Below are 12,943 nucleotides of genomic sequence, written 5' to 3'. Positions count from 1 at the left end.
CTACTAAATACAAAGTAGCCTGAGTAATAGAGAGGAGAGGGACTTAATAACTGCGACAAGAATTAAAACAAATGATTTTGTAGTAATTATTTTTAAATTATTGAGAAAATTCTAAATAAGAAGTATGTCCTTTCCTATGGAAAAGGAATTTATTCTTACCTGATCGCTATTCCTCCCTAATACAACATGTAAGCTTAATTATTTTTCTGTTCTTAAAGCTAACACAAATTCAACCAGTTAAAAACTTGAGACATAGAAGCAAAAGCACTAAAGAAATAAGCATTACTTCCAACTGCATATGTAGACCAAGTATAGTTTCCACTCTACCAAAAGGGCAGTGAGTCTCAAAAACCAAGGTGGAAAGAGGTAAGATTAGCATACAAGATGAGTTAAGAACTAGAATAATTATGAGAAGCAACCACACAAAATGGGATAAAGTTTACAAAACAAAGAAAATGGGTGAAAATATAGAAAGTATCACATAACTGAACCTTAATGGGCTTTATTTATAAGCCTGAATAGAACCAAATCTTAATGACTAAAATATTCAACCTAAAAACAGGGAGTTCATCAACCTTGTTTTAGAAGAATCTGGGATTAAAAAAAATATTTAAGAACTGATGTTCTTAATATTTTGGAAACATTAATAATGTTTAACTCATTTTAGATATTAAGTATAGTTTTACATAGAAAAAAAGTAAAAACACCAGAAAATATAACACACACACACACACACATAAATCAACATAACCCTATTTGAGGGCAGGGGACCTCAATCTATGTACTTAAATAAATGTAATGAGTGGAAAGATCACTGTAATATCCAAACTACTACCAAACCATGCATACTGAAACACTCTCAAATTCCTCATTCCTCTAAACTAAGCTCACGTACAGTACTGAAACTTGAGAGAAGATAAGTCAGGGGTGAGGGAAGTTGGGAGGAGCTTTAAGCAAAATTCAAACACCATAAAGCAAATTTAGGACACAATTAGCTCCCTAGCATAACACCTCACTAAATTTATTTCTCAACAATACTTTCCACTCCCATCTTTATCTCACAATTAACATTATATCATAACAGAACACAATGTACGTACACACACACACACACACACACACACACACACACACACACACACACACACACACACACACACACGGGGAGGGGGGGAGATTATATAACTTACGTATTATTTAGATCAAAAGATTTATATAAACTATCAATGTACAAATAATTTATTCAGAAATTAAAGTAATTTTACTATCATAAGATAAACCAAACTAATTGCAATATATTAAGCATATTTCCTTATGCATGGATAATTCAAAAATAATCTAACAGTAATAGAACTATAAGGATTACATTAATCACCATATACTTGTGGAACAATTAAATGTTAAAACCAAAGTACTGACTGTACTAAATAACAAATAAAGCAATGAAATGTCAGCAACTTTCCTAATAATCAAGGAGATAAAAACTAAAATAGCAAGAACTCTCTTCTCCCCTCAACCTCCAGTTTGTCAAGTCCACCCTCCCCCCAACTCACTAACGGAAGCTTTCCTTCTTATTACCCATGACTGTTAAGAATATTTTCTGGCTCTATTTCAGCATCATGACTCAGGTCATGAGAAGTGTCAAAGATGCATTTCCTTCAGATGGGAAAGTGCAACAGATTTTAACAACCATACAAAGATGGGAGTATAGTGTGAAAAGGCCAAATCAGCATTTTTGATTAAAAAAAAAGGATCTAAGATAAATCCCTTTATATTAACATTTTATTTCCAGTTTCCAAATATTGAAGTACTTTCTACCAAAATATGTTTACAACTTCCTCTCATCAGGAAACAATACTTAATTTTGCTGCCCCAAATTATCAACAATTTATTTTAAAAATTGCTCAAAAAAAAAAGAATTTAAAGTTGGTATATCTAATAAAATAATGTGAACTTGCAATTTTACTTCTGCAAAACCACAGCCATGAATTTACTTATATCCGTAAGCACTCCTTGTTGGGAAAGTTCTCGATCACTAGCACCAGACAATGTGATACCCCACAATTTGGAACAAATAACTCCTGAGATACAGGAGTTCACTTCACTCCCTGTAATTCTCTACTCTAAGCAGAGGATTATTAATTACAGTTTTATCATTAGCTATTATCAGTACTATCATCTTGGATTTTTCTTCACTTAATTTTATGAAATATGAACTCATTTCAAACCATATTAAATCTAGACAGAAGTAAATTATTATTAAACAGTATTTAGTACTCTTAGCAGGGTAAATTCTCTACTCTGAAAATGAAATAGCCTATCCCTTCTGAAGCCACCATTAGGAACAATGCCTACATTAATCCCTCTGTCCATCTGAAGTACTTTCTCTCTGGTGTCTCATTGTAGCTCCAATATTCTCACCTGCAAAAACACATCAACCAATGTGAATAACTCTTTCAATGAACCTTAAATCCTTTTCCAGTCCTTGTCCAAATTCAAAATGTCATTCGCCCTCTTAAGGCAAAAACCATCATAGCTTCTATGTCTCAATTTACACACACTATCATAGCATTAACCCAAGTATTTTTTAAAATCATTTTGTAGATTACAACTATCAACAACAGATTTCTAACTCCAACTGAGATTTTAAACCACTAAACTATACCTGTCAGCTACCCTCAAGAACAATAATCTGAAATTTCTTTGTTTGGATTTATCATTAAGGCACTATTACAGATTCTAAGAAAGCTGACACACACTCTTCAATCAAACATTGAAAAAAATGTTTCAGATCTCCCTTTTGATAGGCACATAAATATTCAGACCCTTCTCCAAAATTATTGATAATTGATTTTTATGTTTTTTTCCACTTCAACAATTAAAAATCGTGTCTCCATGTTTCCATACAAAAATCCTACAGCAAAAAAACCAGAGGAGAATTCTTAGTTAACTATTCCCTTGCTGAAAAGGAGTAAACAATATGCAAAAAAATTATCCAAATCCTGATTTTGTTTTTAAAATCACCAAGCTAAAACAATGTAACTCCTTCAACTCCTTAAAAACCAACTTCAAAGTTTCTTGCCAGACAGTCTTAGTTAGCCCTAGCACAAACACCCTGAACCAAAGATAGAATTCCTTTATGAGCAAGCTGACCAACCTGAGACAAAGTACCTACAAGTAGTAACTATTGAAAGTACCTTTATAAAATCACCAGTTCTGCGAGGTCATTAGGACCTGTAAGTTAATATGCCATTCCTTAATTCAAGGAGTTTCAATTACTTTCTTAGTACTAAATTTGTAGACTAGAATAAAATTACACAAACAAGATGAATAATAAATAATAATGATCAAACAAAAGTTGAAATCACTATTTTGGTCTAATCAAGCTGACGAAACTAAGACATCAAGATTTTATTTAATGTATCCAATTAAGCTGTAATGTAGTCAAGGATAAGAACTATGTTCCAATATGAAAATAAAAGATCAGTACAAAATAAAACAAAAACTGGGAAGAAAAATACCTTGAGAAAATGGAGATAATAAAGGAGTAAAAGCAGATGTAAAAAAATTTTAAGTGTCTCTTAGAGATTAAATGACATCTAAGAAAAATGTGTGATAATTAAGGAAAAGCTTATTAAAAACATATAGCAGAAAATAGAAACATAGTAAGAAGAAATTAAAACTAACCATATTCTCATGATTTAAAAAGGAAAAAGAAAAAGAAAGTTAAGGCTTCAGTATAGGATATCTATTAACAAGATCTGCAGAAGCAGGTAAAAACAAACCAGAAAGGTTAGAATGAGATGAAAGAGGTACAGGGTAAAAGTATTTTTCATCATAAAATTATGGCATAACTATATGTATAATCAATTTATCTCTTACATAAGAATAAAATTAGTATTATAAAAGGAAACAATAATAAATGTCCATGTTAACAGTGATTAGCTACTAGATTAGCCAATAGTGGAATCTTATCACTTTGGTACATTAAATTGTACCGATAAAAAGGTCCTTAAATCACAGGATATATTCAATAAAAGAAATAAAATTTTAGAACACACTAAGAATACTGAAATTATACAACTCATTTTTGAATATAAAGTATCAAGATACAGTACTAAAAAAAAAGGGATATAAACTGATAGCACTGTATTTCCAAAGTCCAATTCTCTACAAAGACTATAAGGGATAAATCATAGATCACATAATGAAAAGAAAGAAGGCTTATATAAGAACTAACAAGACATTAGCACCCACAGAACCCCAACTTCATACCAGGGTTACCTTGACTTAATTATTGAAAACTTGAGAAAATATTGCCCTCTAGAGGCATTTCTCATTAATCATTTAAAAATAAAACTTTCAAAACATAAGAGTTTATGATTTGCCGATGTCAAAAAGAAAAAAAAAAACTGTGAAAAAAGAAAAGATTTCATCAGTCGTAAAAAATAAAAACAAAAAATCTGTTTTCCTAAAAGTCTGATGACTTTAACTGGTATCCATTTTAAAGGTTTTTTTTTTAAAATACAAAAAAACATAAATAGCATTTGATTATAAATTTAAAAATGATTCTTTTTTTATAGAATTATACTTCAAAAGTATAATTTAGAACGACTAAGCTGTCTGGAATGTTCTTAAGATTCCTCCCAGATTTTATTAATTTTCCTAAACAACAATAGTAGCCATACTAATTGCTCATTGTGTATTGAATGCAAAACTGCTCAAACAAAATCCATTACAGAATAGGTACTGTTCTTTAATAGCACCTTCAACTAATGGTTCTCAAATGACATTTGACTCCTAGAGAAGTGATACTGCTTGTCTCCATGCACTTCCATAAAGAACTCATGTGCTATCTCTGATAAACTACAGAAAATGGTTTGGGATATTTAAATGAGTTAGGTGTATAGTAAATTTCAGAACTGCCATACTACAATAGTAACATTTTAGAAAAATGATTAAAAACTGACAAGGAGAGAAACTCTGTAAGAAACAGACATATTTAAAAACAAGAAACCATCTCAGGTAAGGAAAGAACGAAAGCACAAGGGATAGGCAAAACCCAAGTAGTAAAGTCTCCCAAAAGAAGACATTTTCCCCCATGTCCCATGTATTCACTATTTATATTCTCTTGTGATATGAGGCATAAAATTTAAAACAGAGCTACAGTACACATGATTGATTGTTTTGGCAAAAATGAAAACAAATTATGGGAATCTTTATTCTACAAGTAAACAGGGATATGGAAGCATCATATTATTACTGATTTTCTTAAGTAGGTGAAACTATAAAAGGCTGAATGAAATGTGTCGTTACCCTGTATTTGCAATTGTGATGTGGTCTATATCAAGAAAACTCCTGATCACCAAAAGTAAATAATTATAATAAGCCATCAAATGAAGTCTATAAACAGACTCTTGGTGGTAAAAACGAATACTTCATACAGATGCTGAAAAGAAAATTGATACTGCCAGTTTTGGGTAGAGGTGGTAGTGGTGATGGTGGTGGTAGTGGTGGTTTGATACAAGGAAAGTAAAAGTCCAAGAAAAAGAGGCTACTCCAAAAGCCTCATGTTATGAACAACTTCCATTTGGAAAAAGCATAATTTGGAATTTAGATGCCAAATGTAGTAACCTGAACACAAGTCTTGTTATGTCAACAAATGAGTTAAGAAGAAAATAGGAACTTCCAAGAACTAGAGAACGAAAGAAGTCAGCACGAAGCCCTTCTTCAAATTCATATCCTCTATGTCATGGTAAACTCTATATTCTTGAACTAAACAGGGATATTTTCTAAAATGAAGAACTGACAAAACAAAACAAAAAGTATATTCATTTAAGGGACTATAATGTGATGCTTCAAGTTGAAATAAGAAAAAATAGATTATTACTTTCAGTTTTATATTGGTGTCTCTTTTCAATTCAGAAACATTACCACAAATTAAGGTAAATTTTGAGCCCAATTTTACTACAAACATTAATAAAGAATTCTGGCTCAGAATTCTAATGCATCCACTCATTACTTGAATTACTCATTTAATAGTTACTAAACTAAAAACATGAAAAATGAATCAGGCCTTACACTGTCAAATTAACATCAATATTCCTAAAGATACTAACAGTATAGGTAGTTTTTACTAAATATTTGATACGTGCAAAGTGTTATTCCTAGTGCTTTATCTAACTGTCATACGTGTGATGCTGTTGATATTACCTTTACTTTACAGATAGGAATATGAGAATGAGGTTGATGAAACAATTTGTCTAATATTACAGTTCAAAAGTCAAAGAGAATGGATTTTACCCCTAAAGAGTTGGACTCCAGATTCTCCACTTGTCTTAGAGTTACTTACAGCTTAGACTTTCAAAAATCATGAATAGAGAGTGGCAAGAAAGGAGTTACAGATAAAAGTTAAATAAAAACAGAAAGCTCAATAGTATTTTTTTTTTGGGGGGGTCCGGTCGTGAGGCCTGAACTCTGGGGCTGGGTGCTGTCCCTCAGCTCTTCAGCTCAAGGCTAGCGCTCTACCACTTGAGCCACAGCGCCACTTCCGGCTTTTTTCTTATGTGGTGCTGAGGAATCGAACCCAGGACTTCAGGCATGCAAGGCAAGCGCTCTACCACTGAGCCACCTTCCCAGCCCTCAATAGCATTTTAAACAGAAAAAAGACTATTATTAATTGGGATGGAAAAATGAGGTTAAATGGACATATGAAAAATAAAACAGGAAAGCAGTACAGGAGTAGAAACCTGATGTTAGCACTTGAATATGCTTCAGGAATTAAATTTACTCAGGGGCATAAACAACACCTTACAAATAATGAATGGAATGCCATCTCTCCTAGAGGACTCTGCCTCTTTCTTGGCTTCCTATTTTTGGAGGAATAGATTCAGTCCCCAATTTTCCACTCCTTCTTACACTGGTGCTCGTTAATGCATACAAATGCCAATTTCTTACTAAAAATTTCTTGCTATTTTTTTTACTACTGTTACCAAAGCTTAAAATTTTTATCTTGTATCAATCATTTCTCTAGTTTTTGTCTTCATAAAGCAATAACAATAATTTAACAATACTTATTGCTTTCTCCCTGAAAGTTTCTCATAGGGCCTCTCCACGTTTGGTTTTCCTTTTTAGGTTATTTGTTGAAAAACATTTCTTACTTATGGTTCTCAAACAACCTGGAGTTCTTTTCTTGTTTTTGACTTTAAATATTGTTCATGCCTTACAGATCATACAAATAAGTTAGCCCTTTCTGGTCAGCTCGAGAACCATATAACCAACAGTCAGTCATAGGAGAGCAATGATCCACACTCGGACCTGTTTTATGCATAGCATTCTTCACTTCGATGACAACAACCTATTCCTCTAGTTATTCAAGCCAAAATTCTAATTACCAGACTTGTCTGTTCTAACGTATCTGCCATAAAATACATTGTTCACACAGATTTTCGCTTGAATCAGGCTGAAACATAGTCAACCTAACTCTTAAAATCCTCCATATCCTTGCTGTGGAACTATGAGCCAGTCAAAGCTGAGTGATCTGGCCTCACTAACCCATCACCTATTTTACATCTGGCCTCTAGGTTTCACATACTCTCACCACCTTATCATTCTTGGACCAGGCTCCTTCTCATTTTAAGGTTTTACTCTGGCCATTCCATTCTGTGACTATCCCCTGATTCCCAACAAGTCAAGTCTCAAATATCACTTCTCAATAAGGTATAGAGACAAGACAATAGCTTAACATTGTAATCATCTCTAGGCATTTCCTATTCTCCTGGCATTCTCCAATTTTTCCCATACTTGCAAGAGAACAAGGATGTTCGTACTTTGTTCAGTGCTGGGACCATAGAGCCCAGAGCAGTGCTAGACAAGTGAAAAACTAACTCATATTCGCTGAATGAAGTAAAGCAACTGACATATATTATTCAGAAATGCAATGTCACCAGGAATAACAATCTCTTCATTCCAGCAAATAATGACTTAAATATAAATTTATAATCTTGAGCAAATTCTAAAGATGTTAAAAATCTTATAATATAAATTTTACCAACTAATATACAAAGTGACCAGAAATATAAGCAATTTTTTTTTTCTTTTTGGAGACCAGTGTAATAAGGATAAAATCATTTCTACACAAGAGATTATTTGGACCATCTGGGGAGGTTGTGCTTGTTATAAAAATAATTACAAATACACTGAATAAAGTGATTTTAGTAACAAATATATTTAAAAGAATCTGGTTTTTCAGTAAAATGAAACAGTAATGCTACTATATAATCATGCATAATTTAAAAGCCATGATGAAAAAAAAATATCTGAAGATGTATATAATAGTTCAAGATGTTTCAACTGTATTTTATTATCAGTTTTCATATGCATGATGAAAGTTAAGATTGACTTTAGGTTAAGGGGTAGTGAATATTCTGGGTCATGGATCTCAACCTAAGAACTCCTCCCATACTAAGGTTTAGACAAGACAGGAAGTGAAAGAAATATTTAGAAAGAATGTATTTCAAAAACTAAACATCTGAAAAGGAAAGGGGAAGGGAAGAAGAGTGGGGGGGGCAAGGATGGAAGGGATGGAGGAGAAGTGAGGAGAGGAAAAGAGGGGCAGAAACAGAGAGGAAGAGAGGGGAAAAGGAGGGTTGGGAAGGATGAGAGGGAAGTAGAGGAGCAGGGAGGAACAAATGGGAGGGGGAGAGAAAACCTCCTACCATAAACTGGATTGGCTCCAAGAAGTAAAAAGGAAATAACTCCTATATCAACTGTTATTTAACAGTTTCCTATACTTAGCTAAAAAGAGCAAAGACAAACAAGGGTAATACCGCCAAAACATGATTCATTTTCAAGATGAATCCCTCCCTGTTCAAAGGTTTACATTGTTTTAACCAGCATGAGACTGTTTACCCACATGAACTGTAAATACATCATTTTTAGAACTAACCAACACAATGCCGATTTGTTTTGTCTTGGAAGATACAAAAAGAAAATGAAAAATGATCATCACTCTAATGTCTATGTTCCAAAATGAGGAAGCAACATGGAATGATGGAGAAATTCTAAGATAATCACATTTTACCACATGTATATAAGAGGAAAATACCTCTAAAATTCATTGCTTTTGAAAAAGGATCCAGTGTAATCGAAAAGTGTGGAATCTCGTTGAGATTTCCAGAAAAACAGGAGAGCTATGAAAGCAATAAAGGTATAGTATTAATCTTCAACTACAATCCTTTCATAAATAATAAAATCCTTGTCTTATACTTTCCATCTTCACCAAAAACACACTGACATGAAGTCCTTTCAGTTAGTTAATCACTCCCTACTCTTTGATGTAGAAGATATATGAGAGCAGGGATGACCTGAATATTACCAGGTTATGTCCAAAGTTTGGCAAAGGATGTGTGCGGGCTATAAAGGTGGCTCCGTAGTAGAATGCTTGCCTTGCATGCATGAGGCCCTGGGTTCAACTCCTCAGCACTAAATAAGCCAGAAGTGGCGCTGTGGTTCAAGTGGAGAGCGCTAGCCTTGAGACGAAGAGCTGAGGGACAACTCCCAGGCCCAGAGTTCAGGACCCACAGCCAACAACAACAACAAAAAAAGTATGTGCAGTTTTATTAGTAAAGAAGGAAGAACAGAAAGATGAACCCTAAATTTATCAACAAATGTCCTTTTACCTTATCCACCTAGCACACTGTATATGTGAACTAACTCTTCCAGAGTCTTTGGTGGTATTTTGTTCAAGTTGAAAACAAAGAGAAAAGCCCTGAAATCATATATATTATACCCCTCTATCTATATCATCACCAAAATATACTCCAAAAGTAAGTTAATGGTCACATGGCAGTGGCTCACATCTATAATCCTAGCTATTCAGGAGACTGAGATCTTAGGATCTTGGTTCAAAGACAGCCAGGGTAGGAAAATCTAAAGGTTCTTATCTCCAATAGACTACTCAGAAAAAGCTAAAAGTGGCAATGTGGCTCAAGTGGGAGAGCACTAGCCTTGTACCCAGGGATAATACACAGAGCCTGAGTTTAAGCCCCAGAGCCAGCAAAAAAAAAAAAAGTAAGTAATAACTTAGGTCTAAAATAAAATGCCTTGCAAATGGCAGACAAGATTGACATCTTATACCAGGCTGGCCTCAAACTCTCAACCATCCTTCCTCTGTATAGGTATAGACTACCATATCCAGCAAAAGTTCCCATATTTTGCTGGTTGTTTAAAGATTCTCATGGATTTGTTGGTTAGGCTAATGCTAAACCATGATCCTCGGACCTCACACTCCTGAGTAACTAGAATTATAAACGTGAGCCACTAGAAGTTGGCAAACCATACGTATACACATACATATATAAGTATATACATTTATATACAAATATACATGCATACATATATAAAAGTTCTGATTACATTTTAAATTAGTTTTCATCTAGAACTGATTCTCAAAAACATTTAATCCTAAAAACCTGTCAACCTTGAAGTACACAAGTCACTAGTTAAGCACATAAGAACAATAACTGCTCTTATAAAAATAATAGCTAAAAAATAATATTAATAAAACTAAAATAAGCAAGAGAAAAAAGATTATTTTTTTTCTTTATAGTGGCTCTTCCCAGAACACAATAAACATATTATTTTCAGTCTATCTATAGAAAATACATACATACATCTGCAATAGGTTACATTGTCAGTACAGAAGCTAAGACATAGACAAATATGCAATAGAGTTGTAAGGAAGTACTCAAACAAACCAATTCCTAACAGCCAAAAGTTAGAAGCAAACAATGTGCCTTCCAGGTTTGAATGTATGCAAGAGAATGTGTTCATACAAAGAAGTACAATATAACCATAAAAATAAAAAGAATGAAGTACTGATATACACTACAATGTGGAAGAACATCAAAAGCACTGTATTAAGTGAAAGGAGTCAAAAACAAAAGGGTATGTATTGCAAATAAATTATATAAAATACACAGAACAAATGCACCCACTGAATAAGTTTTTAGATGTTCACAGTTGGTGTGAGGCGAATGTTATAGAAGAAGAGTTGGTAGGTGGTAAAACACTGTGCATGTACAAATGTTACATTTAAATGGTTGCTTTTATGTAGTATGAATTTTAAATTATTAAGAAACATTTTCCATGATTATCATATACTCTATTTTTAAAAAGCTTCAGTTTTCAAACATAAATGGTTATCTGTCATAGAAAATACGCAATGCTCAAGGTGGCTCAGTGGTAGAGTGCTTGCCTTGCATGCCAGAGGCCCTCGGTTCGATTCCTCAGCACCACATAAGCAAAAAAAAAGAAAAAAGCCGGAAATGGTGCTGTGGCTCAAGTGGTAGAGCACTAGCCTTGAGCTGAAGAGCTGAGGGACAGCGCCCAGGCCCAGAGTTCAGACCCCACAAACGGACCCAAAAAAAAAAAAAGGGGGGGGAATCAGTCCTGCGCTGGTGACTCATGCCTCTAATCCTAGCTACTCAGGAGTCTGAGATCTGAGGATCACGGTTCAAAGCCAGCCCAGGCAGGAAAGTCCGTAAGACTCTCATCTCCAATAAACCACCAGAAAACCAAAAGTGGTGCTGTAGCTCAAGTGGTAGGGCACTAGCCTTGAGCTGAAGAGTTGAGGGACAGCGCATAAGACCAGAGTTCAAGCCCCACGACTGATCAAAAAAAAAGGGGAGGGGAATCATTCTTATCAGAATTAGTTTAGGGTTATCTAACAAATTAAAATACACATATGACTCAAAATTTCCATTGAAAAATGAGAAGGCCAGGCAGAGTGGCTCAAGCGTCATGTACCAGTGTCTCATGCTAGTAATCAGGAGGCAGCGACTAGATTGGAAGTATTTACAGTTCGAAGCCAGCCCAGGCTTACATTTAAGATGCCCTCTCAGCCAAGAGCTACACTGTGGGGTTGTTCAGCCTAGTTACATGAGAGGCAGATATTGGGAAGCTCACAGTTCCAGGCCAGAATAGGCAGAAAAGCCCATGAAGCTCCAACTAAAAAGAAAAAGCCAAAACATACTATATACATCTCAACCATGGTGACAAGCTATGTTCCAATTATTTACCTAGGCTAGAAGTAAGACACAATCTTAAAAATAATCAGTTAAGCCGGGCGCTGGTGGCTCACGCCTGTAATCCTAGCTACTCAGGAGGCTGAGATCTGAGGATCACGGTTCAAAGCCAGCCCGGGCAGGAGAGACCATGAAACTCTTATCTCCAATAAACCACCAGAAAACCGGAAGTGGCGCTGTAGCTCAAGTGGTAGAGTGCTCGCCTTGAGCTGAAGAGCTGAGGGACAGCGCCCAGGCCCAGAGTTCAAGCCCCACGACCGACAAAAAAAAAAAAAAAAAATAATCAGTTAAGAAGTGCTTGGGCAACATAGCGTTGCCAGGCAAGAGTAAGGCCCCAAGATCAAATCCCAAAACCACCAAAAGAAAAAATAGTAAAAACTGAAGATAAATAAAGAACACACCACTCATGATTATTAGCTCTGAAATAAGGAATATTTCTTAATAAACTTAGCCCTAGTCCACTGGACACAAAGTGTTTTGAAAGAAATAAGTGGCAATGGGACTCATTCCTAAAGTTATATAAACAGTGTTAAACTTTATATGCTTAAATGATACCAAATATCCTTATATAATACAAAAAAAGTATTGCACAATATTGCCAGGTGCAGGTGGGTCACACCTGTAATCCTAGATACTCAGGAGGCTGAGATCTGAGGATTGCCATTTGAAGCTATCTTAGGCAAGTCCCTGAGACTCTATCTCCAATTAAATACTAAGAAGCTAGAAGATGGGCTGTAACTAAAAGTGGTAGAGCACTAGCCTTGAGCAAATAAGTTTAGGGACAGTACCCAAGAAAGACCAAAAAAAAAAATACAATACTATTTTTATAATTTTATATTGTCTCAAATGTACTACAT

At 34.6% G+C, this 12,943-nt stretch overlaps 1 protein-coding gene across 6 annotated transcripts in view; it reads right to left on the bottom strand.

Moving 5' to 3' along the window:
- Positions 1-12,943, bottom strand: part of Bcas3 (BCAS3 microtubule associated cell migration factor) — a 526,670-nt gene that overhangs the window by 351,280 nt on the left and 162,447 nt on the right. The gene's annotated exons all lie outside the window — the stretch shown is intronic.

This window comes from Dipodomys spectabilis, unplaced genomic scaffold, assembly GCF_019054845.1.
Source record: "Dipodomys spectabilis isolate Male_0828 unplaced genomic scaffold, ASM1905484v1 ptg000004l, whole genome shotgun sequence".
Classification (NCBI taxonomy): Eukaryota; Metazoa; Chordata; class Mammalia; order Rodentia; family Heteromyidae; genus Dipodomys; species Dipodomys spectabilis.
This window is presented reverse-complemented; position numbering and strand designations above follow the sequence as displayed.